A 27,083-nucleotide genomic window follows, 5' to 3' on the forward strand; every position below is an offset into this window, starting at 1 on the left:
TTCAGCTCAGTTTCATACAACTACTTGAGATTCGATTTGATTTGGATTTTGAAGGACACCAGTATTAAGTGCTATGTGTCTGTAGCCAAAAACATGGGCGTGGGAAAATAAAGTTTTCTTCCAATCCAGTCTTTAACACTTGAAGCAGAGGACGGCATTAGCTCTGTTTAGTCATACACATTGGTACTCTTTGCTGTCTAAGCTTATAATGTTTGGGGAAACAGTTATTTCAGTTGAGATATCGGTTTCCTTCTCTTTAAGCTGGTAAAAAGTTTTGCAGGATGTTTTCACATATAAGAATATTTTAGCAGCCACCATAGATCAACTGTTAATTCTTTACTTCAAGTCACAAACTCCCATCCAGGTGTACATCTAATGATCAGGGCCCAGATACCCTGAAAAGGAATTATTAATGCTTAATCATAGCAGCCATGGGTCTTAAGATCTTTTGTAATTTAGAGAAATGGTTAGAGAAATGTGTAGATAAGTTATAGAAATATAGTACAAAAGCTCATGGGGGATATGGAAAAAGGTGCACAAAACCCAGGGCCAGAAAACTCCCTCCAATCCTAGATATTAAAATTCTATAATGAGAAAACTCAGAAAAGAAATCACAATAATCATTTAGAGAAATGCCAAAAAAAATTTTAAGTGCTTTCTTTGACACTTTGAAAATAACAAAATATCATTTTCAGGGGTTGATTTATTCAGTTCTAGTCCCTGTCAGTTCATCAGCAGTCCCTAGACACTAAAATTGAGATGGATGGTAATTTGATCCAAGGGCAGAGCCAGGACCAAAGGCTAAGTGTTCTTATTTCCAGTTCAGAAATTTTTAAATAATTTTGCCAGCATCTCACTCCTTCTGCTCCCAAACCCATGAAAAAGAATAGTGATTCATTCACTCCATCTAAGAAAACTAGTGCTTCATTAAAATACATTTGCAAAAAACAAGGAATACTACAGGAGTGCTTGTAAACCCTCAGCTTACATAGCCCCTGAGCTGACTGATCAAAGTGCTCCCTAGGCACACCCTGCATTTTCCCTTTGCCATCACTTTGCTTAGTAAGAGCATTTTCCCCCCACTCTTCTTCCTCTTTGCCCCACAGAACTTCTCAAAAATTTTATCATCAAATTGCCCAGCACCATAATGATCTGTTCAATTCTACATCCTCCATAAGATAGCAAATTCCTTGACAGGAACCAAGTGTTTTATTATTTACTCCAGTGCCTGGTCCAATAAATATTTGTTGAACTAACACAAGGATTATCTCAGTTTTGAAGATGCTCACATTCCCAGAGCATTCTTTTTGCAACTGCTAGAGATTTTATTTCAAGCAATGAACTGAAATACAATTCCAAGATTCACCTTTGTATGCTGTCCAGTGCAGGCTTCAATCCACCTAAAACTGATCCATCTTTCCTCTTGAGTGGGGGTACAGAACCAGCTCAAAATTCATCCCTTTAAAACAAATTCCAATAGTTATAGTTGTACATTAATATTGAATGATAATTTGATTGGTAGCAATAAAAGATTTCATAAGCATAGACCAGTGTTTCTCAAATTGGGGTGATAAGAACCCTGGGGGTTTGTGGATATATTCTCATGGATTCCCCAAGTTCTACTATATAAGATACCACATATCTTTGACAAAGATAGCTTGAAATTGGAAAACATGTTTACATTTCAAATAACTTCCTTAAGTCAGCATTCCTCAAAGCACATATTCCTTAGGATCTCAAAAAGTTTTGTTTCTTTAAAAGGTGTTGCATCCTGACAAATTACTTCAGTTTGAGAAACAATGGCATTGACCACGTTTCCAAGAAGGCTCAGGACCATTCATATATTACCCTCAGTCAGTCAGACAAATAATGTCTTCAGGCATTGTGGCGGGGTTGGGGTGGGGGGGTAACTGTGAGGAAATATGGATATGAATTAAAATGGTCAGTAAGAGAAGCCCAGCTCATTAATATGATTCTTCTTGCCCCTGCTAGGATACATGGTTATGCAACAAAAAAAGTTTCAAATTTGATACTAATATTGTTTCAGCTGGACCTTTGTGTTCTTTTTACAACTAGGAGGCTAAGCTTTTTAGCTTACCAAAATATCTGTTGAAAAAGGTGAAGGAGAAGAGGTATATCAACTTCATCATAAAGTAGGCAAGGTCACAGTTTTCTTATAAAACATACTTCTCCTTTGCCCTATTGCCCAATAGTTTCCACAAATATTTCAAACTAAAAAGGCATTGCTATGCTATTCTGTACTTGGGAAGAGACAGGATAAAAGGGGTACAAAGATCTAACCTATCAGATTTATACCCCTAATCTTTGAAGCTTGAAAAGCTCAAGCTTAAGAGAATTAACAATCAACAATTTGCCAGTCTTGGCATATAGTCAAGCACAATGGCTAAGCCTTATCTCTAATTGTTTTCCATGCCTCCATAGAGGTAAAAACCAAATGACATTAAAATAAACCAACTGTACTACACAGATGGCTGCAGTATTAATCATATCTTGGACCAAAGACAAAAACCCACTTCCTTTAGGTTTACCCTATCATCTTCAAACCCTAGTGAGCTACCTTTTTAAAATTTTATAATTCACACAGGACAGCACTTGATTATCATTTCCTAAAGTTATTTCAAGTATGGTTATATTAGCTTCTAAACAATACAATCATCTTGGGGATGAAATTATATAAAACTGTATCATTTCTAGCCTTCACTTCAGCGTAACCTAGCATAGGGCCAGGTACACAATATTAACTCTATAATTTTGTTGATAAACTCATATGGTGGTATATAAATTGCAGATGAGGTAGAAACAGGGAAGACTTATAGGACCCTCTGACTTTTCTATGGGTAGTATCTAAGAGAAAGAAAATAGAACAGGAAAAGATTACTTAATAGCTACAAAGTAGTACTTACAGTATTCTAAAGAGCCAGAGACTCTTCTTACAGCGGTCCAAGGAGCTAGTACTGCACCCTGAGCTGGGACGATCTTTTGACATCCTTCTCAGAGAAGAGTATCCTTTTTCAGTGGTTACAAAGGACTGCTGTAGTGATAACTAGTTATTTGCTTCAGCAGTTCCACATTAAATACTTCTCTGCCACCAAACACCCTGTACACTAGAGGCTGGGATATTATTCATTTTTACCAGACAACTATCCCACTGTTGAAATTTATATCCAAAAGAATGATTAGATCATGGGTTATTTTTCTTTTAATATAAAACGGCGAAACCGATCCCATCATTTCTAACTCTTCACTTTGGTGTGGTGCTTTAGGCTACTTTAAATTAGCAGAATTAAACAGGGTGAGTTTTATGTAATAGATTACTCAATTAAGGTGATCTATGGTTTTCAAAAGCACCTCAGCTTATGTTCTGTCATTTTATCCTTTTATAGCAATCTTCTTGCAATAAAGGAGGGGCTGGTTGGTGCTCCAGTTGGAAGAAACTTAAGATTAGGAAGTTTAGGTAGTTTTTCTGAAAGTGAATAGTGGTAAAGCCCAAACAAGGAATGGTTTGAAAATGGTTGTAGAGCCCAAAGATACAGATCTTAAGAATTCCATTCTAGAACTCCTTTGGTAATAATAAAATATCAAACTCACAGTGGTCTATCCACAGACCCACCACCCTTAGTAAAATGAGAGACACTGATCATCAGGTACACGGTATAAATGGGGTTTTAGACTTCAAAAATTCAATGACCAGTTTATTAATTCCACCTTGCAATCCCAATGTCTTTCTTAAAAAATAAATTAACAGCAACTTTTTAGTTGTATTCTGGCAATTGGCACTGTATAACAGCAATATACAAGAGAGGAGCAATTCTTAGCCAGGCAATCTGCTCTGGAAGGAAGAATGCAGAGACAGCACTAACCTTCCTTCCTAGGGAGACAATTTTCAATTGATACTTTATGTAATGAAAATCCAAAATAAAGGGTAGGAGTCCAGTTCCCTTAGGTCTGACTTGCCTTGAACATTTTGCCTAGTGAAGCAGTAACAGAGAGGGGGGCAAGAATGGTTCTTGTCCCCAGAATGTGACAATAATTGGAACTGGGATCATCAACAAATGCAGGAAAAGGAGTGAAGGCCCAGCTACCTAGTTCAGGCCTACTTTTGATAGTCAATGCTGCACAAATACAATATCAAAGTGGTAGGGAGATCTTGGGCTGATGGGCTGAAAAATGGGACAATCAATATTGTGTTAATTAATAACACAGAAGGGGCTTTGGGTGGTCAGCACTTCTCAGAAGAAATGCAAAGAAGGAAGTGGAAGTGTCCGTGTCTGATGGGTGGGACCAAGGAAAGTGCAACTGAGGCATCACAGTAATTCAAAGTGGGCAAAACAATGACATCTGGGATTGTTATCATTTTAAGTCCAAGACAAAAGAGGCTTGCCCAGTCAATATTTCCCAGCAACAACGCAAAAGGGGCAGGGCAGGGGTTGGCGGCTGGGGTGGGAGGGGCAAGGGAGCGCAATCTTATCTGGATACATGGACACCTGAAATTGTGAGCATTAATAGTCCCTAAGAAGGGTCCAAGGGCAAGCAACGGGTGTGGAGAGGGAAGATATGGGTAAGACCATTTGATACATTGGAGCCAATGCAAAACGAGTGGGACTATGGGTCACTGTTTGGTGGACAAGTTCATTGCATACTGCAGTGTTTATACTTTATTCTGCCATGGGAAATTGGGGCTGGGAGTGCTTGTCTAACAAAGCCAGGGAGGAAAAACCCATTGCTAATTGCCATTGTGCCCATTAACAGTCCCAGTAGAAGCTTTCTGTGGTCAGCAACCCCTGCAATAATGCAAAGAGGGTGCAAGGGGATGGTGTGTTACTCTAATAGAAGGGGGAATAGATAATTGCAAACATTCATATTAATAGTTAAAAAAAGGGCCTTAGTACCCTTGAAGTATGCGAGGAGGGTACAGGAGTCCTATCTAATGGTCAGTACTTTTGATATGTTATTGATGCATATTAATTGTCCAAAAGCTGAGGTTATAATAATTAGCTGAGAGGTATGACCATAGTCTACTGATGGAGAACAATTTCAATTATGTATATTAAAAGTCCACTAGAAGGGACTTTGGGGGGAAACAGTATCCTCTGCAGTAGTGCAAGGGAGGTACAAAAGTCCTGCAAGTAATAGGGTTGTGGAAAACTGCAATTCTGCATATAACTGCCCAAATGTAAAGATCTTAGCAGGGGACACTATGTACTGGAAGGCACAGGAAGTATGTCTGGGCAGGGGTCCTTGTCTAGTGTACAAGAACCTGGACAAATGAAATTATGCACATTATCAGGACAAGAAAAGGGGATTTAGGGGCCAGCAACCCTGGTATACTGCAAATGGAGGGCAATAGGGTTAGATGAACTAAGCTGCAATTATGTATATTAATGTCCAAGGGACATGATGTGGTCAATTAAAATCATGTACCCTGTACAAATGTAAGGATCTTGAAGTAGTAGGCACTCCTTGCTAAAAAGCAAAGAGAATGGGGAGAGGATGGTCCTCATCTAGTGTACAGGAACATGTACAAATGCAGTTATGCACAACAGCAAGCCATGAAAAGAGGCCTTAGTGATCAGTACCCCTGCTGTACTACAGAAGGGGTCTGAGAGGGTAGGATCTTATTCATACAGGATGAGCCATGTGCAATCATACACATTAATGTGCAAGGTGCCTGGCTGTGGTCAATTACAGTTGTGCACCTTGACTGTCCAAATGTAAGTCTTGTGGAGTGGGCCCTTCCTGCTGCAACAGAAAGGGAATGAGGAGTGGAGGTGGACTTGTATAGTGCACCGGAACCCAGACAAATACAATCACATATATTAATGGGATAAGAAATGGGACCTTAGGGGTCAGAATCCTTGTGGTACTTCAAAGGGAGTATGTAGGAGAAGGATCCTAATATAATTTTCATTACATATATTAACTGTTTGTGACTGAAGCCTTAAGTGGACAGTACTCCATGCAGTAAAGCAGAGTGTGAAAAGAGCCAGGGACACAAGTTAGCTCAAGGGGCAATGGACAATTGCAATTACACATATTCACAGCCCCACAGCTTTAAGGTGGTCAGTAACCTGTTTTATGAATAGAATGGGGAGGGTCCTTACCTGGTGTATAAGTATGGGAATAAATAAGTATGTCCAAGAAAGTGAATCTTGACTGGTCACAAGCCCCTGCAGTAATGCAAATGGTGTAAGGAAATGGGATCCTAGTCTAACATAATGGAGCATAGATTACTGTAATTGTGCACATTTAAACTGTACAAGAGAAGCAGCCATAGTTGGTCAACACCCCTATGCAAGGGAGGTGAGATGGGATCCTTGCCATAATTCTGCACATTAGCTGTCCAAAAGACTTTATGTAGTCAGTAATCCCTGCTATAATACTAAGAACTCAAGATATTAGCTTATCACAAGGGCACATGCACATTAAGAGTCCCAAGAGAAGGACACAGCATCACTAAAATCCCCTGATGTAAGATAAGAAGGGAGGGATGTTAATTTAAAGAGAGGGACAATGAACACTGGAATTTTGCGTGTAAATACTCCCAGAAAAAGTAACTGAGGTAATTAATATATTTTCTTGTAAAACAAAGAGAGTACAGGGACTTAAGCAAAAGAGTCATTTGTGGTCAATTACTATAGTTCACCCTAGTATAAGTCTTGAATAAAGGGTATCCATAGCTGAATACGAGGAAAGTGAGTGGGGTCTTTATATACTGCAGAGGAATAGGGACAAATGTAGTTGTGCATTAACAGTGCAAAAGAAGGGGCCTTGGCATTCGGGACCCTCTGCTGTAATGTTAACAGGGTACAAGAGGATGGGATGCACCACAACAGTCCCAAGTACCCTCTGTGGTAATGCAAAGGGAGTAAAAGGGATTGGAAACTAGACTAACAGAAGGGACCATAGCTGCAGGTAAAGCACCTTAAGACTCTCCAAAACCCTCCCATGTAATAGCAAGGGAGTAGGAGGGAATGGAATCGTAGACCAACAGAAGGGAACACAGGTGCAATTACCACTTTGACAATACCAAATGACCTCCCAGGTAATGTCGAGAGAGTCATGGGATCCTAAACTAACAAAAGGAACCACATTTGCATTTAAGCAAATGCACAGTTCCAAGTACCCTCTGTAGTAATGCAAACAAAGCTGGAGGGCATGAAGCCCAGACAAAGAGAATGGACCACAGCTGCAATTAGATACTTTTAACAGTCCCAAATACCCTCTGCTGTAATGCAAAGGGAGTTGGAGGGCATGGGAAATGAAACTAACAGAAGGGGCCATAGCTGCACGTAAGAACTTCACAATCCCAAATACACTCCCAGGTTATGTAAAGGGAGTTAGAGGGCATGGGATCCTAGATTAACAAAGGGGACCACAGCTGCATTTAAACACCTTTCTGTCCCAAATACCAATAATACAAAAGCGTAGAAAGGGATGAGATCCTAGAATTACAGAAGGACCACAGTTAAAAATGAACACGATAACAGTCCCAAATATACTCCCAGGTAAAGGGAGTTGGAGTACTTGGGAAAGTAGACTTATCAGAAGGGACTATAGGTGCCATTAACAACTTTAAAAGTCTCAAATACCTCTGCAGTCATGCAAAGTGAGACAGTCAGGAATGGGATCCTAGGTGAACATAAGGGACTGTACTTGCATTTAATAAGCACATTAACGGTCGCATGTGGTCTCTGTGGAAATGCAAATCAAGTAGGGAGGGATGGGATCATAGACTAACAGAAAGGAGAGTAGTTCAATTAAGCCAATTAACAAGTCCCAAGCAATCTCCACAATAATACAAAGGGAGTTAGGTGGGGATGGGATCCTAGGTTTAAAAAGGGACCATACCTTCGTTTAAGCAAATTAACAGTCCATTGTACATTGTGGTAATGCAAACCGGGTAGGAGGGAATGGGAATCTAGAGCAACAGAAGGGACAGTAGCTTCAATTAAGCCCATTAACAGTCCCAAGTATCCTCTGCAGTCACGAAAAGCTTGTTAGGTTGGAATGGCATCCTATGTAACATAAGGGACTGTTGCATCACTTAAGCACATTAATAGACCCTTGTACCCTTTGTGGTAATGCAAATCCAGCAGGAAGGGATGGGAATCAAGACTAACAGAAGGGACTGTAGCTGAAATAAAGTCTATTAACAGTTCCAATTACAAAGGAAGTTAGGTGGAAAGAGATTTCGAGGTTAATAAGGCACTGGACCTAATTTAAACACATTCACAGTACCTTGTAGCGTCTTTGGTAATGCAAAAGGAGCTAGGTGGGAATAGGATCCTATGTTAAAAAGGAACTCTACCAACATTTAGATAGGAATAGGATCCTACGTTTAAAAGGAACTCTACCAACATTTAAGCACTTTTACAGTCCCTTATATCCTCTGTGGTAATGTAAACTGTGTAGGAGGGGATGAAAGGCTAGACTAAGAAAAGGGACTGCAGCTGCATTTAAGCACATCAACAGTCCCTTGTAGCATCTGTGGTAATGCAAATCAAGTAGGAGGGGATGGGATTCTAGACTAACAGAAGGACTGTAGCTGCAATCAAGCCCATTAACAGTACCAGGTACCCTCTGCACTCATGAAGATGGAGTTAGGTGGGAATGAAATGCCAGCTAACATAAGGGACTGAAGTGCCATTTAAGCATGCAAACAGTCCCTTTGTACCTTCTGTGGTAATGCAAAGGGAGTTAGGTGGCGACAGGATCCTAAATTAACAGAAGAGACCATAACTACATTTAAGCACAACAACAGTGCCAAGTACCCTCTGTGGTAATGCAAATCACGTAGGAAGCAAAGGGAATCTAGACTAACCGAAGGGACTGTAGCTGATATAAAGCCCATTAACAGTCCCAAGTACCCTCTGCAATCATGCAAAGGGAGTTAGGTGGCAATGGAGTCCTAGGTTTACATAAGGGACTGCAGCTGTATTTAAGTACACAACAGTCCCTTGTAGCCTCCATGGTAATGTAAAGTGAATTAGGTGGGGATGGGATCTTAGACAAACAGAAGGGACTGTCATTTCATTTAAGCACATTAACAGTCCCCTGTACCTTGTGTGGTATCACAAGTAGAGTAGGGGGATGGACTCTTAGACTAAAGAAGGGACAGCAGAGCAATTAAGCCCATAAAAAGTCCCAACTACCTTCTGCAGTCACGCAAGGGGAGTTAGGTGGGAATGGGATCCTAGGTGAAAAAAAAAAAGGGAACTGTGCCTGCATTTAAGAATAGTAACAGTCCCTTGTATGCTTTGTGGTGATGTAAAGGGAATTTTAAGTGGGAATGGAATCCTAGACTAAGGAAGGGACAATAGTGCAATTAAGGCAATTAACAAGTCCTATGTAGGTTCTGCAGTAATACAAAGGGAGTAGGGTGGGAATGGGATCTTAGGTTATCATAAAGGGACGGTAGCTCCATTTAAGGTCATTTACAGTCCCCTGTACCTTGTGTGGTAATGCAAATCAAGAAGGTAGGAAATGGCTGCTAGAATAACAGAAAGGACTGTAATTGCAATAAAGCCCATCAACAGTCCAAAGTACCCTGTGCAGTCATGCAAAGGGCGTTAGGTGGGTATGGCATCCTAGACAAATATATGGGACTGTAGCTGCATTTCAACACACTAACAGTCCCTTGTACAGACCGTGGTAATGCATCACGTAGGAGGGCATGGGAATCTAGACTAAGAGAAGGGACTGTAGCTTCAGTAAAGCTCGTAAGACTCCCATGTACGCTCTACAGTCATGAAAAGGCAGTTAGGTGGGAATGGGGTCCTAGGTAGGTAAACATAAGTGACTGTAGTTGCTTTTAAGTACAGTAACAGTCCCAAGTACCCTCTGCAGTAATGCAAAGGGACTTAGTTTGGGATGGGAGCCTAAGTTAACCTATGGTTGTAGATGCATTTATACACATAACAGTCCTTTGTACCCCCTTTAGTAATGCAAATAGGGTAGGAGGGCATGGGAATCTAGACTAATTTAAGGGACTGTAGCTCTGCAACTATTAACTATCCTAAGTACCCTCTGTAGTGATGCAAAGGGATTTACATGGGGATGGGATTTTAGGTAAACATAAAGGACTGTAGATGCATATAAGCACATTAAAAGTCCCTTACACAATCTGAGGTAATGCAAACCCAGTGAGAGGAATGAGATCTAGACCAATAGAAGGGCCAGCGGTGCAATTAAGCCAATTACACGTCCTATATAGGCTCTGTATTAATGAAAAGAGAGTTAGGTGGGAATGAGATCCTCGGATAAGGAATCTTAAGGGACTATAACTCCATTAAGCACATTAACAGTCCCTCTGTGGTAATACAGTTTGAGTAGGAAGGGATGGGAATCTAGACTAAGTGAAGGGACTGTAAGTGCAATAAAGCCTGTTAACAGTCCCAATTACCTTCTGCCATCATACAAAGGGAGTTAGTTGAGGATGGGATCCTAGGTTAACATAAGGAACTGTAGGTGTATTTAAGTCCATTAACAGTCCCCTGCGGAGTCTATGGTAATTCAAATCAAGTAGGAGGTCATGGGAATCTAGACTAACAGAAGGGACTGTAGCTGCAATCAAGCCCATTAACTATCCCAAGTACTCTCTGCAGTCATGCAAAGAGGTTTAGGTCGATCATAGGTAAACAGAAGAGACTGTAGATGCATTAAGCACATTAACAGTCCCTTGTGGCATCTGTGGTATAATGCAAATTGAGTAGGAAAGTAACAGATGCTAGATTAACAGAAGGGACTATAGCTGCAATAAGGCCCATTAACAATCCCAAGTACCTTCTAAAGTCATGAAAAGGGAGTTAGGTGGGAAAAGGATCATGGGTAACATAAGGGACTGTAGGGCATTTAAGCACACTAACAGTTCCTGATACACTCATGGGTAATGGGTAATGCAAATGTAGAAGGGATGGGAATCTAGACTAACAGAAGGTACAGGAGTACAGTAGCCCATTAGCAAGTCCTACTTAGGCTCTGCAGTAATGAATGAGGACTCAGGTGGGAAAGGGAACCCAGGTTAACATATGAGACTGTAACTGCAGTTAAGACCCCAAACAATTGCCCTCTGCAGTCAGGCAAAGGGATTTAGGTGGGAATAGGATCATAAGTAAATGTAAGAGATGACAGATGCATTTAAGCACCATTACCAGTCTCTTTTACACTCTGGGGTAATGCAAATTGAGTAGCAGGGATTGGCTCCTAGTCTAAGAGAAGGGACAGCAGTGCAGTTAAGACCATTAAAGTCCCATGTAGGCTCTGCAGTAATGAAAAGGGTGTAGCTGGGGATGGGATTCTAGGTCGACATAAGGGACTATAGCTCCATTTAAGCACATTAACAGTTCCTTTAGCCTCTGCAGTCACCCAAAAGGAGTTATGTGGGAATGGGGTCCTAGGTAAATATGTGACTGTAGCTGCTTTTAATTTTAAGCATAGTAACAGTCCCCCGTACCCTCTGTGGTGTCCCAAAGGGAGTTAGGTGGGAATGGGATCCTAGGTTTAAAAAAAGGGACTGTACCTACATTTAAGCAAATTAACAGCCCCTTGTATCATCTGTGGTTGAAAAGGCAATTAGGTGGGGATGGGGGTCCTAGACTAACAGAGGGGACAGTAGTGCAATTAAGCCCATTACAAGTCCTACATAGGCTCTGCATTAATGAAAAGGGAGACAGTTGGAAATAGGATCCTGGGTAACATAAGCGACCATAGCTGCATTTAAGCCCATTAACAGTCCCTTATACCCCAATTGATAGTGCAGTCAAGCAGGACAGCAGGGAAATATAGACTAACCAGAAGCGACTGCACCTCTAACAGATTCCACTAACTATCCCAAGCCCCATCTGCAGTCAGGCAGAGATTTAGGTGGGACTAGGGTAACAGGTAAACATAAGATACCGTAGATGCATTTAAGCACATTAATCTGTTGTATACTCTGGGGTAATGAACAATGGGTAGCAGGGATGGGCTCCTAGACTAAGACAAAGGACAACAGTGCCATTAAGCCCATTAACAAGTCCCATGCAGGTTCTGTAGTAATGAACAGAGTTAGGTGAGAACGGGATCCTAGGTAAACACAAGGTACTGTAGCTCCATTTGCTTAAATTAACAGTCTACAAGTACCTTCTGTGGTCACACAAAGGGAGTTAGGAATGGGATCTTAGGTTAACATAAGGAACTGTAGCTGCATTTAAGCCTAGTAACAGCCCCTTGTATCCTCTGTGATCATGCAAATAGCATAGGAAGGGAAGAGAAGGAACTGTAGGTTCAATTAAGCCCATTAACAGTCCCAAGTACCCTCTGCAGTCATGCAAAGGGAGTTAGGTGGGAATGGGATCCTAGGCTAAGAAAAGGGACTGCAGCTGCATTTAAGCACATCAACAGTCCCTTGTAGCATCTGTGGTAATGCAAATCAAGTAGGAGGGGATGGGATTCTAGACTAACAGAAGGACTGTAGCTGCAATCAAGCCCATTAACAGTACCAGGTACCCTCTGCACTCATGAAGATGGAGTTAGGTGGGAATGAAATGCCAGCTAACATAAGGGACTGAAGTGCCATTTAAGCATGCAAACAGTCCCTTTGTACCTTCTGTGGTAATGCAAAGGGAGTTAGGTGGCGACAGGATCCTAAATTAACAGAAGTGACCATAACTACATTTAAGCACAACAACAGTGCCAAGTACCCTCTGTGGTAATGCAAATCACGTAGGAAGCAAAGGGAATCTAGACTAACCGAAGGGACTGTAGCTGATATAAAGCCCATTAACAGTCCCAAGTACCCTCTGCAATCATGCAAAGGGAGTTAGGTGGCAATGGAGTCCTAGGTTTACATAAGGGACTGCAGCTGTATTTAAGTACACAACAGTCCCTTGTAGCCTCCATGGTAATGTAAAGTGAATTAGGTGGGGATGGGATCTTAGACAAACAGAAGGGACTGTCATTTCATTTAAGCACATTAACAGTCCCCTGTACCTTGTGTGGTATCACAAGTAGAGTAGGGGGATGGACTCTTAGACTAAAGAAGGGACAGCAGAGCAATTAAGCCCATAAAAAGTCCCAACTACCTTCTGCAGTCACGCAAGGGGAGTTAGGTGGGAATGGGATCCTAGGTGAAAAAAAAAAAGGGAACTGTGCCTGCATTTAAGAATAGTAACAGTCCCTTGTATGCTTTGTGGTGATGTAAAGGGAATTTTAAGTGGGAATGGAATCCTAGACTAAGGAAGGGACAATAGTGCAATTAAGGCAATTAACAAGTCCTATGTAGGTTCTGCAGTAATACAAAGGGAGTAGGGTGGGAATGGGATCTTAGGTTATCATAAAGGGACGGTAGCTCCATTTAAGGTCATTTACAGTCCCCTGTACCTTGTGTGGTAATGCAAATCAAGAAGGTAGGAAATGGCTGCTAGAATAACAGAAAGGACTGTAATTGCAATAAAGCCCATCAACAGTCCAAAGTACCCTGTGCAGTCATGCAAAGGGCGTTAGGTGGGTATGGCATCCTAGACAAATATATGGGACTGTAGCTGCATTTCAACACACTAACAGTCCCTTGTACAGACCGTGGTAATGCATCACGTAGGAGGGCATGGGAATCTAGACTAAGAGAAGGGACTGTAGCTTCAGTAAAGCTCGTAAGACTCCCATGTACGCTCTGCAGTCATGAAAAGGCAGTTAGGTGGGAATGGGGTCCTAGGTAGGTAAACATAAGTGACTGTAGCTGCTTTTAAGCACGGTAACAGTCCCTTGTACCTGCTGTGGTATTGCAAAGGAGTTAGTTGGGAATAGGATGCTAGGTTAAAAAAGGACTGTCCTTACATTTAAGCACATTAACAGTCCCTTGCATCCTGCATGGTAATGTTCCGCAGTAATAAAAAGGGAGACACTTGGGGAAGGGATGCTAGGTTAACATAAGGGATTGTAGCTGTACTTAAGGTCATTAACAGTCCCCTGTACCTTCTGTGGCAATGTAAATGGAGTAGGGGGATGGACTCTTAGACTAAAGAAGGGACAGCAGAGCAATTAAGCCCATAAAAAGTCCCAACTACCTTCTGCAGTCACGCAAGGGGAGTTAGGTGGGAATGGGATCCTAGGTGAAAAAAAAAAAGGGAACTGTGCCTGCATTTAAGAATAGTAACAGTCCCTTGTATGCTTTGTGGTGATGTAAAGGGAATTTTAAGTGGGAATGGAATCCTAGACTAAGGAAGGGACAATAGTGCAATTAAGGCAATTAACAAGTCCTATGTAGGTTCTGCAGTAATACAAAGGGAGTAGGGTGGGAATGGGATCTTAGGTTATCATAAAGGGACGGTAGCTCCATTTAAGGTCATTTACAGTCCCCTGTACCTTCTGTGGTAATGCAAATCAAGAAGGTAGGAAATGGCTGCTAGAATAACAGAAAGGACTGTAATTGCAATAAAGCCCATCAACAGTCCAAAGTACCCTGTGCAGTCATGCAAAGGGCGTTAGGTGGGTATGGCATCCTAGACAAATATATGGGACTGTAGCTGCATTTCAACACACTAACAGTCCCTTGTACAGACCGTGGTAATGCATCACGTAGGAGGGCATGGGAATCTAGACTAAGAGAAGGGACTGTAGCTTCAGTAAAGCTCGTAAGACTCCCATGTACGCTCTGCAGTCATGAAAAGGCAGTTAGGTGGGAATGGGGTCCTAGGTAGGTAAACATAAGTGACTGTAGCTGCTTTTAAGCACGGTAACAGTCCCTTGTACCTGCTGTGGTATTGCAAAGGAGTTAGTTGGGAATAGGATGCTAGGTTAAAAAAGGACTGTCCTTACATTTAAGCACATTAACAGTCCCTTGCATCCTGCATGGTAATGTAAAGGAAATTAGGTGGGGATGGGATCCTCGACTAACAGAAGTGACAGTGGGTAGTTAAGCTCCATTAACAGGTCCTAAGCATGTTCCGCAGTAATAAAAAGGGAGACACTTGGGGAAGGGATGCTAGGTTAACATAAGGGATTGTAGCTGTACTTAAGGTCATTAACAGTCCCCTGTACCTTCTGTGGCAATGTAAATGGAGTAGGGGGATGGACTCTTAGACTAAAGAAGGGACAGCAGAGCAATTAAGCCCATAAAAAGTCCCAACTACCTTCTGCAGTCACGCAAGGGGAGTTAGGTGGGAATGGGATCCTAGGTGAAAAAAAAAAAGGGAACTGTGCCTGCATTTAAGAATAGTAACAGTCCCTTGTATGCTTTGTGGTGATGTAAAGGGAATTTTAAGTGGGAATGGAATCCTAGACTAAGGAAGGGACAATAGTGCAATTAAGGCAATTAACAAGTCCTATGTAGGTTCTGCAGTAATACAAAGGGAGTAGGGTGGGAATGGGATCTTAGGTTATCATAAAGGGACGGTAGCTCCATTTAAGGTCATTTACAGTCCCCTGTACCTTGTGTGGTAATGCAAATCAAGAAGGTAGGAAATGGCTGCTAGAATAACAGAAAGGACTGTAATTGCAATAAAGCCCATCAACAGTCCAAAGTACCCTGTGCAGTCATGCAAAGGGCGTTAGGTGGGTATGGCATCCTAGACAAATATATGGGACTGTAGCTGCATTTCAACACACTAACAGTCCCTTGTACAGACCGTGGTAATGCATCACGTAGGAGGGCATGGGAATCTAGACTAAGAGAAGGGACTGTAGCTTCAGTAAAGCTCGTAAGACTCCCATGTACGCTCTGCAGTCATGAAAAGGCAGTTAGGTGGGAATGGGGTCCTAGGTAGGTAAAGTGACTGTAGCTGCTTTTAAGCACGGTAACAGTCCCTTGTACCCGCTGTGGTATTGCAAAGGAGTTAGGTGGGAATGGGATGCTAGGTTAAAAAGGGACTGTCCTTACATTTAAGCACATTAACAGTCCCTTGCATCCTGCATGGTAATGTAAAGGAAATTAGGTGGGGATGGGATCCTCGACTAACAGAAGTGACAGTGGGGCAGTTAAGCTCGATTAACAAGTCCTAAGTATGCTCTGCAGTAATAAAAAGGGAGACACTTGGGGAAGGGATGCTAGGTTAACATAAGGGACTGCAGCTGCATTTAAGCACATTAACAGTCCCTTATACCCTCTTTGGCAATGCTAATAGAGTAGGATGGGATGGGAATCTAACAGAAGGGACTGTAGCTCTAATTGAGCCCATTAACTATCCCAAGTACCCCCTGCAGTCATGCAAAGAGGTTTAGGTGGAACGGGATCATAGGTAAACAGAAGAAACTGTAGATGCATTAAGCACATTATCAGTCTCTTGTAAACTCTGGGGTAATGCAAATCAAGTAGCAGGGATGGGCTCCTAGACTAAGAGAAGGGACAGCAGTGCATAAGACCATTAGCAAGTCCCACGCAGGCTCTACAGTGATGAACACGGAGTTAGGTCGGAACCGGAGCCTAGGTTGACATAAGGGACTGTAGCCCCATTTAAGCACACTAACAGTCCCTTGAACCTTCTGTGGTAATACAGAGTCAGAAGGGAACAGATTCTAGATTAACAGAAAGGACTACAGCTGCAATTAAAACCATTAATAGTCCGAGTACCCTCTGCCGTAATGCAAAGGGAGTTAGTTGGAATGGGATCCTAGGTTAACATAAGGGACTGCAGCTGCATTTAAGCACATTAACAGTCCCAGTTACCCTCTGTGGTAATGCAAATGAAGTAGGACTGGGTGGGAATCTAGACTAACAGAAAGGACTGTAGCTTCATTAACAAGTCCCAGGTAACCTCTGCAGTGATGCAAAGGGAGTGTGGGAATGGGATTCTAGGTTAAAAAAGGGACTGTCTTTACATTTAAGCACATTAACAGTCCCCTGCATCCTCATGGTAATGTAAAGGAAATTAGATGGGGATGGCATCCTAGACTAACAAAAGGGACAGTAGGGCAATTAAACCCACTAATAAGTCCCATGCAGGCTCTGGAGTAATGGAAAGGGAGAGAGATGGGGATGGAATTCTAGGTTAACCTGAGGAACTGTAGCTGTATTTAAGCGCATTAACAGCCCCTCTCTGTGGTAATGCAAATTGTGTAGGAAGGAAATGAATTCTAGACTAACAGGAGGGACTGTAGCTGTAATAAAGCCCATTAACAGTCCCAACTACCCTCTGTAATCATGCAAAGGGAGTTAGTTGGGGATAGAATCCTATGTTTACATAAGGGACTGTAGCTGCATTCAGGCCTATTAAGTCCCTTGTACAGTCTGCGGCAATGCAAATCATCTCAGAGTGGAATGGATGCTAGACTAACAGAAGTGCCTGTAGCTGCAATCAAGCCCATTAACTGTCCTAAGCATCCTCTGTTGTAATGCAAAGGCAGTTTTGTGGAGATGGGATTCTAGTTTAACCTAAGGAGTCACAGGGATTGAAGTTTTGCACATGAACAATTTCAGCAAATGGCATTAGGTGATTAGCACCTTTCAGATGTAAAGATGATGCAGAGTTCCTGATACAAAAGCCTCATGTCTGATCAATTAGGTTTGTGCACATAAGGTATCCTAGTGCATAGTTCTTAAGTAGTAAGGGTCCCCTGCTGTTATACAAACAGGGTTGAGGTGACTAGTTCACAGGACATGGACAAATGCAATTATAGACTCTGTTTTTATTGTATAGCATCATGAATATATGAAATTATGCACACCAATAGAAGGGACTTTGGGAGGATTTGTTCAATAGAAGGGACTTTGGGTAGTCAGAACTCAGAATAAATGGCAGAGGTAAGGGATATCCTAAACTAATGGGTGGAACCATGGGCAATGAGGATTTTACATATTAATGCAAGATGGTAGGTAGTCTGCACTACCTAGGAGCAATGAAAAGAGGTGGGTCTTAACTGTTAGGCAAGACCATGACCAATAATGTTGGCATCAATTAATATTCCAAAGTAACGGACTTTGAGGATGAGCACTTCTGATACAGTGCAAAGAAGTTGCAAAAGACTTGTATAATGAATAATTGGGATTCTATTCATTAATAATTCAAGGCACAGGGTCTAAGGTAGGCAGCACTGCCTCAAGTAATGCAAATGGGATGAAGGGTCATTGATTAATGAGCAAGACAATGTACAATTACAATTTGGTACTTTAATTGTCCAAAAACAGCAGGACTCCCCAGAAGCAGGGCAAAAATAATAGGATGCCTGTGTTTAGTGGACAAATCTATGACAATTGGGACTGAGCACGTTAGCTGCTGAACAAAAAATTTGGGTTTTCTCTGCCCCCTGCTGAATGCAAAATGGACTGGGATCTAATCCAATGGGCAGAATTATAGACAATTAGAATTTCACTCAGTGCAAAGAGTTTAGGTGGTCAGCACAGTATACATGCAGTGTCCATATAATTGGGATTGTGACCACTGAAGCAATGACAAAGGTATTGCTTCTCCCTTAAAGGCAAGGGATTGAGAAGTTGATGAGTAACTAGAATTATGGACAATAATTGTCTGATATGACTCTCACAATTAAAACTTCCTAACATTAATGCAAAGAGTGCATGGATTCTTTGTTCTACCATGGGACAATGGACAAATAGGATTGTGTACATTAATTGAAAATGGTGACTCAGGTAGTTGGCACTTACGATCAGCAATGCTAGAGGCAAATAGGGCATTCCAGTATAAAGGATAAGCAATGGACAACTTATCTTTAGCACAGAATCAATGCAAATTGGACTGGCTTTAGGGAGAAACAGGACTGGGGCTGGGGCTGGGGCAGGGGCTGGGGCTGGGGCTGGGGCTGGGGCAGGGGCAGGGGCTGGGGCAGGGGCAGGGGCAGGGGCAGGGGCAGGGGCTGGGGCTGGGGCTGGGGCTGGGGCTGGGGCAGGGGCTGGGGCTGGGGCTGGGGCTGGGGGTTGATGGGACCAGGGCTGGGGAGCAGCTGGGAGCTGTGGCACCAGAGAAAATTGAAATAACGGGCATTAATACTCCAATATAATAAGTTCGAATAGAAGAAGCAAGTCCACAGCAATTCAAGTTTCCTTCAGATAGGTAGTTCATTAGTCAATTAGTGCAGCATTAAGGGTAGAAATAAAGCAAGGCCTGGATCGGAGTGGACCTTCAAATGTTCCTTTTTACATTCAGCGATAAACTTAAATTTTTAATTTACTATTTCCATGCTGTAAGATTCTTCAGAAATCCAAAGGGAAGGAGTTTATTAAGACAATTTCAAAGTAAAAAGTAAAAAATTTTGAAATGCAGTATTATTTGACTTTGACTACCTAAAGACAAAAATAGTTTAAGCAATTTGTAAAAAAAAAAGAAATTAGAAACTTTAAGGAATTTAAAAGGAACCCCAAAATGAAAACCAATTAAATATAATTGAATTCTACAAATAAGTAAAGCCCCTAAATATATTTCCATTGTAGTCACTTAAAGCTTATATCAAACACTAGCAAACCATATAATCAAACTATAAATGACTGATATCCAAGAAATAAATAGAAATCAAAATCCGACCCCAGCATTAGCCACGGGGTAGGTGTTCCTCTTGAGGAAGACAGGGATTCCTCTTCTGCCACCTGTTGGCCAACGATCATCTGTGATCCATTCTGGTCCTTGCCACGACTCACCGCCATGATCACACTTGGCAGGCATGGAGCACTGCCCCTGGCCACGGTGCAGAAGAGCAGAGGCCGGGGGATTAGTAGACTAGCCTTAGGCCACGGCACCAATGCAGAGGAATGGCGTGCAGTTCAGCCCGCACTGCCTAATATCCAGCACTGCAAGTGGCAATGCTGGAGGGGAGGGAGCAAGTAAGAGGGGAGGGAAGTGGAATGGTCAGATGTCCTTGGAAAGACCTTGGGTACCACCCACTGGGAGTAGTACAAACGTGGCCGGTCCTGACTGGCTGAATAGAGACGGTAGCGAGGTGCTATGCTAACTCGTCTAATTCCATCCTCCACTAACTGGCTGTGACCAATTCTACCACCTTTTCTGATTGGGTGGGTCATGCAGCAATCCAACACAGCCAATCCCTCCTTTCACTTTTCGCGGCAAAGCCCGCCATCTTTAACAATGCGGCAGGCCCTCCTGGTGCAAAGCCCGCCAAGAATGTAACGGTCAAAAAACCCTGCCATGATGTCCACATCACAAACTGCCATGAAAGCCACATGACAAGGTCAGCCATATTGTCCCTGCGGCAAAACCTGTCAGGAAATGCACACGGCAAAGAGAAAGGCCCGCCATGTTTTAGACTGCGGCAAGTACTTAAGCCGCCATCTTTTACTATGTAACAGAACATTTCCACCGCCATGCTGCACACTGTAACAAAGACACCCATGATGTGGCTTCCCGCCACTGGAACACTGCGGCAAAGTGGGTCCGCCATTTTGAACACTCTAACAAAGCAGAGAGCCATGCTAAGCAATGCTGCAAAGTCAAATTCGCCATTTTGAACCCTGCGCCTAAGTTTTCTCCCTCTCATTTTCCATTAGCCCCTTGTAATATGATACAGGAGGATCCTGTTTTTCCACCTCATGATGCCACAATTCATGCAAAGCTCTTAACAAGCCCCAAATCAACTCATTCAAAATATTTAAATCATGCAATGCATATAATTTCCTCTGTCTGTCCCACTATCCATCTTGCTTCCCTAATTTATATTTAGCACAAACAACTAGCCCTCAGCCCAGCTGGGCTAAGGTGACCGCCATCTTTCCTTCCCAGCCTGACTAACCCCTTAGCCTAACTGCAAAGTCATCTCCCAGCCAAAGCCGTAGGTCCACTCACACAAAACCAAACGATTAGCAGCAAAATTTTGTAGACATTCCAGACAGTACAACGAACCACAAAACCCAACACTTCTCCATCCATCAAAAAGCCCCGATGGGCGATGAAAAAAAAAATCTAAGCAGGTATCCGCGGCCCCGATGGGCAAGGAAAAAAAAAATTAAAGCAGGTATCCGAGGCCCCGATGGGCAAGAGGAAAAAAAAATTAAAGCAGGTATCCGAGGCCCCGATGGGCAAAAAAATTTTTTTTTTAAAAAAAGCAGGTATCCGTTGCCCCGATGGGCCAGGAGGTTGGGGAGAAAAGGGGGCCACAGCAGGTATCCGAGGCCCCGATGGGCTAAGGAGGAAAAAAAATTAAAAGCAGGTATCCGCGGCCCCGATGGGCAATTAAAAAAAAAAAAGAATTAAAAAGCAGGTATCCATGGCCCCGTTGGGCAAAAAATACACAAAACAAAAAATATTAAAACCAGGTATCCACAACCCCGATGGGCAAAATATAGAAAAGGAGGGGGGAAAAACTAAACCACAAAAAACACGAGTCAACCAAAAATCATTCCAAAGAAAAACTGCTTTAAAATAGAAAATTGCATTAAAATATCCCAAATACCTGTAAAATAGTGAGAAGATGTCAAGAAAATAGTAGGAGAAAGTTTAGAATTTTTAAAATATTTTATGAAAATTTGATGGATTTTTTAAAAAGAAATACGCCATAAGGGATGGTTGGGGTGGGGGATGGAAAATGTTCCAGAAAGAACCACACGGGCAAAGAGATCCAATATCAGCAAGCTTCCACCCCGGGAAAAGAAGAAATATGGCGGTCGCAGCAAAGTGCAGCGCTTTAAGAAGTGAGAGGGAGGGGACTGGGAGAGGAGGGAGTAGAAGAGGAGTGGCCTAGAAGATTGAAAGCCAGACATATTTGTAGTTTAGCCGGCTCAAAATTTACCCAGTAACAAGAAAAAAAGGAGATTTCAAGAAAACAGCAGCATATTAAAAAGAACATTAGACTGGAAGTAGGCTCCATTTCTGGTCTAAGAGCCACAACTTCAAAGGGTTTTCAATGGCTTCTCATCTGTAAAATAGGGACGTTGAGTAAATCAAATTAGATAACTGATGCTAAAATTTCCCACAAACAGTATAGCAAATGAAAGGGTTTTAGTTTAGTCTGGTCTTGAAATGAGAGGAAGAGGAAGGTAGAGCTTTGATATGTTAATAAAGCATCTAAATACCTCATTTAGCCACAATGTATAACTCCCTCACCAAACTTCTGAACCAAAGAAGCTAGGAAGGGGCAATACTTTAAGGTTAGAACCCTCTTTAAGGGACTTTCCCTTCCATTATCTAATGTGATAGTGAAGGTTTATTCGAAGCAGAGAGCCATAAAAGGTTACAAGACGTGCTTGAAGTCGAACGCCATGATTCTGAGTCACTGTTTTCTACTCGGGCACCCTGCCTTTGCAAGGCCCCTAGCCATAGAAGACTGGAAGTGCTTGTAAATTAATTGGTAAACAAGAGAGAGGAAGGAAAAAGACACTTCACTGAATGCCGATTTAGCCCCTAAATAATCGATATTATTCGTTTGTAATTTTTAAACTGTGAAACCTTCATCTTTAGTATATTTGTACTTCTGTGAATCTGATGACTCTAACATTGAACCAATCATGAGTACAGTAGTGAAGTTCACCCACTGGCAGTAACTGCTAGGAAAAAGCTCACATAAAACCCAAAGCTGCCCCCAGAGAACTGGCTATTTCAGTGAGAAGCAATTAATCTCATAAACTGTCCTATACTGTTTATCAGAGAAACAATAGAGAACCTGAGGGAGACCATGGAAATTGAGTATTACACACAACTCACAGAAACTCAAAGGATACATTGCCCTCCCATTGGCTGAACAGGAAAGTGTAACTGTATACCCAAGTACTATCAGGTGAGCATGCCCTCCAGTCTCCAGATAAGTAGTAAAGTATGCAAAATCTTTTTCCTTAAAGAACACAGTCCATCTTCTAAGTGCCCTTGGTTCACACAAAGAAGTAATCTGACTTGTCATTCCAAATGAGGGATATTGCATTGTAAAAGTAATATGTTTGACAAGACAATGTTTAATATAAAAAGAATCTAATAACAGAATTTCAGTCTGGAAAATACTTTTCCATAAGACCCTTCATGAACACCCAAAAATTAAACTATGAAGCAAACCCCTACTAACAAGATCTGCTATGCTCTCCAGATTTGGGAGATTAATTTGGGAGATTAAATGGGATTTAAATATATATGTATATGTTTATATATTATATATAATATGTTATATATTATATATTCTATATAATGTATTATATTATATATTATGTTTATGTATTATATACAGTATATTTATATACAATATATATTGTATATAATATATGCAATATTATTGTATGTAATATATATTTATATATTTTATATATATATATATTCCTGAAAGTCTTCAAATTAAGATTTCACCCTAATTTAAGTTCACAAATTTCTTATGAAGCAAATAGAGGAAAGAGGAATCTTTCATTGTGTAGAGTAGTAAATTGAGATTAAGAGATGTTGATTTCTTTCCTTTTGGTTTAAAAGCTAGTGGCAGCAAGAGGAACTGGTAGTAAAGGTCCTTGGACTCAGATAATTTTGGTTGCACTTTAGTGAAATATCTCTGTTGGCAAGACTGCCTTGCATATCAAATCTCTCTAGTGAGAATTGTGGGGTTTGAATGGAATTTAAAATTACTGTAATGTCATGTATGACTGAAGCATTATACTGTACACCAGAAATTGACATAACATTGTAAACTGACTATACCTCAATAAAAATTTTTTTAATTACTGTAATGATTATGGTATATTTGAAAAATAACAATCGTACTTGTTTACTGCCTTTTAAGGCAGTAGCTACAACCACTTTTATATCATTCAGTCATCAGAAAAAAATGATTATATAAGCAGTTGTTACATAACACCTGTGATCTCAGCCTTGGCTAACCAACAAGACCTAAAAAGTAAGTCAGCTATCACCAGCAGCAACACTATCAGGACCAGTCTTAAACTCTTTCTCTATAGCCTACAAAGTGACAGTATCATCTGGAATATAACCCCACTTTAGAATTTAACCTGTTTCAGTTCATTGTGTCTTTAGCACAGGATACCAATTATTAGGGTGGCTAGGCCTGTCCAATATAGCTCTGTCCAATAGAATTTTCTACAGTTGTGGAACTGTTCTATACTCTTTAGACCTTGGGTTAGGGAAATTTTTCTTAAACAAGAGCAAAGAGCATCAACTACAAAAGACTGATAAATTTGACTTTTTGAAATCAAAAACTTTTGTTTCACAGAAACACCTTAAAAGGTAAAAAGACAAATTATAAACTGGTTGCCTTGGGATTCTGAAACCAGGCCCTGGATCCAGGAGTGTGACCAAGCTAGCAGATCACTCCCATTGGCTGTCCATAGTAATCTTTCATGGGATCAGGTAAGATTCGGCCCCCAAAACGGTGCTGACATGCTGATTTGGGGTGAATTTCACTCACGTCAAGCACAGGACATTTTCAGGCTCTAGGCTACCAAGGTCCACTGCCAAGACTCAGGCTACAATAACTACAGAGGATACAGTTTCCAAACAGCCATTGCATTGGAAGTAGTAACAATGTTGCTACCTTTTGCTCATACCTTTTGCTCCTCGGAGATATGAAATTACCCAGGTATAGGACACTTGAGAATAAAGAACACGAAGAAATGTATTCTAGGCCTAAAAAGGAAGATTTGGTACTCAGACATTATGGAGAATTTCCACATGAATTGTTAAATAAATAAAAATATAAGTACCTTTTCTCTACCCATCATTCTGAATCTTCATTGCTAAATTACTACACCTCCCATGGGCCCATGACATTTATAATATATTGTAATCAGATTACCTATATAGAAAGGGACTCCCCTGAAATATTTGTCTAGGGCCCAGCATGCCCTGCAGCAGCTCTGCTCTGTCCTGTTTATCACCTTCAGGCTTTACTCATCCCTTTTCTGCCACCCCCCCTCCCCAATTTCAGCCCTCAGTCATCCATTTCGCTTTCTTGCTTTCACAGCCTGACTTTGCCTTCACTTCTGCTTGGCTTCATTTTATAAATCTGTTGGGATCACAAGTACAGAAACTGAGACTCTAGAAGGAAAAGTGACTTGCTGAGAGTCAATTAGCTAGTCAGAGTTGTACCGAAATGGGATGTCCCAGGCATGTTTTCTGTGGCTATACTTTAGTTGTGTCCACATCCTCTACTTTGAACTCCCAAACACATGACATACAACAGGAATTATATGAGGGAAGGGAATCAAGTCCTCTTTTTAAAAGACTCTCACTACTCTTATTTCTAGGCTTGTCATTTTGTTAACTTCCTCTCCTCTGCTCTAACAGTTCAAAAAAAAGGTCAGGAACTACCTGATTTAGCCACCAGATGGCAGCATGAAACAATCAAAGAAACACTGAGCCAGCTGGGGGAAAGGAGCCAACTTCTTATACTGAGCCAAAGATTTGAGTTGAAGCAGAAAACATCTTATTCGCACATGTTCAGTATCAGAAAAAAGAGTGAAAGAAAAGTACTTAACTCCCTCTAATCTGAACAGCCGTCCTTAGCGGGAGTTTGTCCTTGGCTTCAACCCAATGCCTTTTTTTTTTAATGTTCACCTTAAAATGTACTGTTAATTAACAAAAATCAAGGTAATTAATGCCTTTTTTGTACACACAATTCAATAACACAAGTATATCTTGATACACCATTTGTCTAATGTAAATTATCTATTGATGTCTACATGATTACATTTTATTTGGATTTAAAAAGACATTCAGATTGATTTAACAGATAAAATTATAAGTTAATTAAATGATCATATCAAACAGTATATTAGAATGACCTTAACTAATGTACACTTTAGATAATATTCTCCAATGTCATTAATCATTACACGTCCAAATTAAATCATTCTAATAAATGACTAACAAATATTTCAGACTAATCACAGTGTTATATATTGTTAAATTGCTTGTCCCATAAATTGCTAAGTGTAGTGTCAGGAAGGCAATTACAACTTTGCCCTCCTATTTCTCCCTCTCTTAAGGTAACATAACATTCTCATGTTTACTTAATTTTATTCTTGTAATGTTGTAGGTTCTTTTCCTTGCAAGAGGGAAAAAACATTCTTACTACTTAGGTCTCTCATCAGAGAAATTAAAGTTTTTTAAGACAAATTTACATTTTTAAATAGCATTAAATAAAACAGTAAAGTGAGCAGGTGTAAATTAAAAAAAAAAGTAAGTAGTATTCCCAATGCCTTTTAAATGAGGACTTTGCTAAGGCATTCAGAGTTGCATTAGCAGGCTGATGGGGGCACTCCAAGCCATCATTGGTGAAAAGCAGTTAAAGGAACCAGGGCATGTTATGGAGAAGAGAATACCTGGGGAAGGGCTCTTTACTACTCATAAGGACTGTCTGCAGTAGGAGAAAGATATGATTAGTCTTGTTGTGTGTAGCTCTTTATAAACAAGGATGTCTGAATACTTTGAGGCATCTAAAGATAAAATAGACTACCTTTAGAACTGGTAAGATGCCAATCCCTAAAGGTATACAAGCCAATGGTGGATTTTGTTGGGCTGCTATGGAGAGAATCATCAGATAGAAAAGTTGGGTCATATGCCCTGTAAGGATGTTCTAACTAGCTTAAGATCGTATTAACCTCATCAGAGTATTTGGGATGTTCCTCTAATCTTTCCCCACCACACACACACCACTTATGGTGTCCTTCAAGGGTCAGTCAGGATGTTGGGAGAGGTTTTTATGTTTATCAAAAAAGAACATGCAGTTACACATGTCAAAACTCAGTGAGTGTATACTTAATAATTGTTCATTTCATTGTATGTATACCTTACATCACAGTTTAAAATACTAGAGGAAGGAATATTTTTTTTTCAAGAGGGTATTAAATCGTTTATTGATTACACATGATAATGGATGATACACAAGCTTCATTTCCATCTATAACTTTATCTGGTACCATAATTCAATTTAGATATATTGCATAGGATGTGCCAACAAACATATTAATAACTAAAAACTCCGTGACTGCTTGGGTGACCCTTTTAATGGTGAACTCCAGGTCACAACACAGTAACTGTCAGTTCAAGTACACCAAAGTTTCTGAAGACAATGGCCTCTCCACCCAAGCAGATTGTAAATAAATTTTGAATGGAACCTGGCATCACCCTGAAGGAATTCTAACTTCACACTGTTGGGGTAGTTTACCAAAATGGCTTCAGAGTAGACTAACTTTACACAGCACA

The 27,083-nt window shown here is 41.0% G+C and overlaps 1 long non-coding RNA gene across 2 annotated transcripts in view; it reads right to left on the reverse strand.

Moving 5' to 3' along the window:
- LOC107034840 (uncharacterized) overlaps positions 1-18,693 on the reverse strand; it is a 30,915-nt gene extending 12,222 nt beyond the window's left edge. The window contains exons 1-2 of one of the 2 annotated variants that reach the window (XR_012067626.1): positions 2,925-18,693; positions 1,367-1,459 (exon numbers count right to left, since the gene is read on the reverse strand). This is a non-coding gene — a long non-coding RNA (uncharacterized lncRNA). The remainder of the gene's footprint in view (positions 1-1,366; positions 1,460-2,924) is intronic. The other variant, XR_012067625.1, reaches the window with a different exon arrangement.
- Positions 18,694-27,083: the final 8,390 nt, after the last annotated feature.

This window comes from Vicugna pacos, chromosome X (assembly GCF_048564905.1).
Source record: "Vicugna pacos chromosome X, VicPac4, whole genome shotgun sequence".
NCBI classification, from domain to species: Eukaryota; Metazoa; Chordata; class Mammalia; order Artiodactyla; family Camelidae; genus Vicugna; species Vicugna pacos.